The 6,288-nt window shown below is 36.1% G+C and overlaps 1 non-coding gene across 1 annotated transcript; it reads left to right on the top strand.

Annotated features, from left to right (window-relative positions):
• Positions 1-504: 504 nt before the first annotated feature.
• LOC112739066 (small nucleolar RNA R71) lies at positions 505-612 on the top strand. The gene has a single exon (XR_003170006.1). It is a non-coding gene; the product is annotated as a small nucleolar RNA R71 (small nucleolar RNA).
• The last annotated feature ends 5,676 nt before the right edge of the window (positions 613-6,288 follow it).

The raw sequence follows: 6,288 nt of genomic DNA on the forward strand, positions 1-6,288 counted from the left end.
CTGGTTAGAATTGTCCTGCCATCCATGGTTATTATTTCCACTTTGATTGTACCCTTGGTTGGGGCGGTCATAGAAGTTATGAGTGGATGCCACCATGTTGTCTTCTTGTTAGAGCTGCGGGCATTCATCAGTGTAATGGCTGTAATCAGCACAGATTTCGCAAATTCTTTGTGGGACTAGTTGTTGGTTTTGCTGTGGCGAAGGAGGTTGAGCTTGCTGAGCTTGTTGTTGATTCAATTGCATCTGCTTCAGCAAGTTGGTCATCTCACATATCCTTTGAGTTAGAGCAGAAGTCTCTCTATTAGAGGATACTTCTGCAACGGCTTTTGAACGGCCTTGCCTTTGTCTGTGGTTCCTAGTAGATTCAGCTAAATCACTGATCAATTGCCAAGCCTCATCAGTGGTCTTGTACTTCTTCATAGACCCATTGCTAGCACTTTCCAATGTGGTCTTATCTTGGGGCCTCATGCCCTGTGTGATATAGCTAAGTAACACTATCTTGTCAATCATGTGGTGGGGGCATGCTTCCAGAAGATTATTGAAGCGCTCCCAGTATTCAAAGAGAGTTTCATTGTCATCCTGAACAATTATGGAAATATCCTTCCTCAGTTTATCAGTAACTTCAGATGGAAAGAATTTCTCCAAAAACTCCTTTCTGAGTGTATCCTAGTTGGATACATTTACTAGAGGTTGAGTGTAGTACCACTCTCTTGCTTTTCCCTCAAGAGAAAACGGGAAAGCTTTCAGCAAAATTGAAGTTTCATCAGTACCATCACGCCTGACAGTAGAATAGGCTGCCTGGAAATCTCTCAAGTGCTTGATAGGCTCTTGAGCAGGTAGGCCATGAAACTTGGGCATCAAATTTAGCAGTGCGATCTTTATTTCAAAATATGTAGCTACCGCTGGATGATGCGCTTGAAACGGTTGCATTGTAAAATCAGGGGCTCCTTCCTCCTAGATGGTAACTCTCCTAGCTGCCATGTCTTCTGCACGTAAAACAACCGAATCAGTAGAACGGGGGCTGGTTTCTTCCTCAAGTTCACTCTCAGATCCGCCCTCAGAGCAGACTAACAGACACTGTTCTCTCCTTATTCGTGAAATAGTCCTTTCAATTTCAGGATCAAATATTAGCAAGCGCGGATCAGGAAGTGAACGTGTCATTTGACGGAAGAAACATGCAGCTCATAGTAGCAAAATAAAATAAAATGCAAATAAATAAATTCTAATTAATAACTTTAGCACTCTATTACAACTCCCCGGCAACGGTGCCAAAAATTGATGAGGCGCAGAAGTTGGTGAATTAAAAATTATTAAAATAGTTACGTTGCAAGTATAGTTCTTAACTCACCAAAAATCTGCCTATCAATTTAGAAATATGTCACAAAGAGTTTAAATTAAAAATTACTGGGAGTTGGAGTCCCAGGTCGTTTCCCAACGAGTTGCAGAAAAGTGTGCTATTTTATTAATCAGATGTTCCAAGAAGTTGAGTTAAGTAGAGGGAAAATTAAAAAGAGGAAATTTAAATAATATGAATAAGAGCCTTGACTGGGAGTTGATTAGTTAGAATCTCTATTATTGATGGGATGATTTCAAGATTAATTTATAATTAATGGTTGTTCCGTCTAGTTATCCTTTACTAGGTAAAGGAAAATCAAACAAGTTGGAATGCTAAATCTGTTCACGAGTTGCAACCCACTTAGTTCAAAGGGATTGGTGTTAGTGATTAGATAACAATCCAATAGTTAACCCAATTACAATTTTTCTTTCAATCCTTCCAACTCAAGAGTTCCTTTCAATCAACTCCCCATCAAGTGAGGGAACTACTCACTCATTGTAAATAATAAATCCATAACACATGAAAGGAAATTAAAAGAAGACATGATTATTGGAATGGAAAAATAAATCAAAATGGAAGAAATAATCCTTGTATCAAATAATCATGAAAGTATTCAAATGACAAAATTGAACAAAGCAAAGAACATGGAAGAATAAAACCAAGTTAAGAGAATGAACTAGAATGATGAGGTCTTGATGAGGAAATAACTCTTCTCAATATTCCAATGCTAAGATCAATTCAAAATTAAAATTCCTAAAACCTAGAGAAGAAAACCTAAAGGAGTGAAACTAGATCTAAAAACTGTCCACTGTGTAGAATGAATGTTGTCCATTTATTTCTGCATATTCTCTGGCTCTAGTATGCTGTTCCGGGCCGAAAATTGGGTCGAAATAAGGTCCAAAATCGCCCCCAGCGAAGTCTGCAGATTATGCAGATCGCACATGTCACGCAATCGCGTCATCCATGCAGACGCGTCATTCGCGCTTTTCTTTGCCACGCGTTCGCGTCGTCCACGCTACCGCGTCGCCTGAGCTTTTCCAATCCGTGCGGCCGCGTGAGTCATGCGGTCGCGTCACTGCGATTTGCTCTCCATCGCGCGGTCGCGTGAGCCATGCGACCGCGTCACTTCTCGCTAGTTATCTCCTCAAATTCTTGTGTTCCTTCTATTTTTGCTAGCTTCCTTTCCAATCTCCAACTCATTCATGCCCTATAAAGTCTGAAACATTCAACACACAGATCACGGCATCGAATGGAATAAAGGAGAATTAAAAATACATAATTAAAGTCTCTAGGAAGCGGTTTCCAAACATGTTATAAATTTAGGAAGGAATTATAATTTCATGCTAATTTAATGAATAAGTGGGTAATAATCATGATAAAACCACACAATTAAACACAATATAAACCATAAAATAGTGGTTTATCAATAACTCATAGAGAAAATTGAAAATAAAAACTAAAGACATTAATTAAAAAAAGAAACAACATCCTAATTAATAGAAAAAATAATCAAACAACTCATAAAGTATCTATTCACACTATTCACATATTCACAACAACCAAAATTTTAGCACTCATTGCACTAGCTCCTCGGCAACAGCGCCAAAAACTTTTTGGATGGCCTAAAGTGGGTTAGGAATTTCACAAAGATAGAATTTCTCCATTTCAAGTATAGTCCCAACCCAACAATTGACCATCAATCAAAGTTTAAATTCAAATTCAAATAACCGAGAGTGATTAAACCTCAGGTCGTCTTCCCTAGGAACTAGTGACAATAAGCGCACAATTTTGGTTGTGAGAAGCAAGGGAGTTTTCAATCATGAAGCAAGCAATTAAGAAATAAAAAGAACACTCAAAATTGTAATTAATAAACTAATAAAGGAATAAAAGAACTATGTATGTAATATAGACAAGTAAAGCTTTAAAGTGAGTGAAGAGCGGTTCAAAACATAAATGGAAGCCTTGACTTGGGATGAGTTATGGAATTCCTTCCTTGCCATAACTACAACTATGATAATTATGATGGATTAATCTCACCTAGTCAACCCTTAACATCGAAGAGTAAGTCAAGTGAGCATAATTGTTATTAATCCACAAATCCTAGCTAACTTACTAATTACCTTAGCAAAAAGCTAGCGTTAGTAGAAACAATAACAACTAACAACTCGAGAATTATCATTAAATGTCGGACATTATGACTCTAGTGATCCATATACTCATTTTCCAAGTCAAGGGGTGGAAATTCACTCCATATTCAAAATTGACATTTTATCAAAAACATGGTAGGCATATTCGCAAAACATGGCAAAATTGCAATAATACTCAAAACTATGAACAACCAAGGAACAAAATCAACAATGGAAACTCAACAAATATATAATAATCACTAAATATCAAATTCATTAACTAAAACTCAAAATTGCAAAACTATATATATTGCCAAAGGAAATTAAAGTGTAAGAAGATGTAGAACAAGTAGTGCAATAAAAGAGAAAATTAAGAAATACTTACAATGAAAATAAGCAAGAGACCAAGATCAAAATTGGAAATTGAAAGCATGAAATATAAACCCTAATTACATCCTAAGAAATTTGAGAGAAAACCTAAACTAAACTACCCTAAAACTATCCTAAGTGTGTTGTATATTGTATTGTTTGAATGGGTGTGTTGCTAGCCTCCTTATATGCTCCAAGCCCATTAGAAATGGGCCAAAAAGCCTCCAAATCGCGAGCCACGTGACTTTTTAATGAAGTCATGTGTAGGAACTTGTGCGTATGCACAGGTGTGATTCTATTCTATTAATGAAGTTACGCACAGTATGAGCAATACTAAACCTCCTAGGTTAAGGTCAGGAGCTCTGCTGATTCCTATGGATTAATACAATTACTTTTCTATTCTAATTTATGTCTGATTCTATTCTATGATGCATTTTCATTCTTCATCCTTATGAATCTGGGGTGGAACTGACGTATGACCCCTTATTCTACATGAGTTCTTGTAAGTCCCTGACAGGATAGTATAGAGCTACAGCTTGAGAGTGCATCATAGATTCCAACACGTATCTGGGCTAATTGGGATAAAATACATAAAATCTCGTTAGTCATGGATAACTGAGGTTTCTGTGGCGTTAAGGCTAGAACCATAGAGCTTCATTCTCCGATCCGGAAGATCCGACTTTGTCTGTGGCGTTTTGAGTAGGATCACCAGAGACTAAATGCGTGGGCTTCACCCTCATCCAGATTGAATGATCACTGACCCTGGCTTTGATCACTTACAGCGTTTCCATTGAATGAGTCATTCGTTGTTGAAGTAGACAGTAAGAAGTATTAATCTGGAAGAACAAGCATCTTCGAGGCCTTAATTGAGTCTCCACCATCGTTTCTATATCAATTCAGTATTGCTTTCTCTATTATTTCATTTTATGCGTTTACAACAACAATCAACTTTTTATTCGCCTGACTAAGATCTGCAGAATAACCACAGCTTGCTCAATCCAACAATCTTCGTGGGATTCGACCCTCACTCACCTGAGGTATTACTTGAACGACCTGGTGCACTAGCCAGTTCAGTTGTGCGAGTCACAAATTTGTGCACCATAAGTCCAACATAAAATTTAAACAATTCATTATATTCAGAGATAGAAAACCAACCTAGAATATTATTGCATAGACAACAGAAGAAAGAAACTACAATTGATCTCAAAGAAAATAGCATCGTCCTAATTCAAAATTCCTTTTTGACATAATAGGTACAACTCATTATTCCAATTAATTAAAACCTAATTCGTTTAATTCAACCAAATTAACAATAGGCATGACAAAAATGTGTGACATAAGTTTAATGCAATTGAATGAATCAATCACTAAACTCAACTAAAATCTTCTGACAACTCAAGCACTCTGAATCTCACCTTACTTAATCTACCCTAACATTATTTAATTTTTGTTTACATTAAATTAATACAACAAATCCTAATAACAAACTTCATTAAACAAATTTAACCACTGATTTAACAAAAAACCTAACAAAATATTAAACTTACAAAATAATCTGAAAACATATAATAACCATACTTACAAACCAATCTGATGATAGTGGTTACAGTGTTTCTTTAATGTGGTGGTGACAAAGGCGATGGTGACAGCGACATTAACACCAACCGTGGCAGAGGATGCGACGGGGATAGCAGTAGCAGCAGAATCACATGGAGTTGCGGTGACAGCGGGTGCTCCAAGTGCGGTGGTGAATTTAGCCCCAATTTTACCATCGGATTTATCGTCAGATTAAATCACCAAAACGACGCGTTTCATTAAACCGTGATACCGTCAGAATTTTTCGTCATTAAATCCAATGGTAACGTTGGTGTGCATGACTTCTGTTTTTACGCCAATAATTGCCATCAGATTTAGCACAGAAAATCTGTTCTGACAGTAACTTTTTATGGCAACGAATTTCTTCTCTTTTTTATCGGAAACTCCGACGCTAAATCCATCAGTACAGGTCGATGCTAATTCCGACGATAAGTCAACGGTACTCAATGTTTTTTTTGTAGTGACTAAAACCAGATTAATAGACTAATAACAAAATTTTTTTTTGTAGTGACTAAAACCAGATTAATAGACTAATAACAAACACTCATGTATCATAAATGCAACCAACGTTTACAAGAAGAATCAAAATATGTAAAATTCGACAAATTGAGACTTACAAAGTATTGCTATATATATTCTAGCCATATTCCATAACTAATGCAATAATAGTACTCCTTTTGTTTAATGTTTAAATAAGTATTTGTTTTACTTTTTGGTTTTACTAAAAAGTTAATTTTCAAATACATTAAGATGGTCTAAATATATTAAATTTTTTTAACAAATCTAAAATGTAAAAAAACCTAATTTTTAAAACAAAAAAGTATCTCAACAAAAATATAGTTTCTGAGTATATGAATCCTA

The sequence above is a fragment of the Arachis hypogaea genome, chromosome 13 (genome assembly GCF_003086295.3).
Source record: "Arachis hypogaea cultivar Tifrunner chromosome 13, arahy.Tifrunner.gnm2.J5K5, whole genome shotgun sequence".
In the NCBI taxonomy this organism is placed as follows: domain Eukaryota; kingdom Viridiplantae; phylum Streptophyta; class Magnoliopsida; order Fabales; family Fabaceae; genus Arachis; species Arachis hypogaea.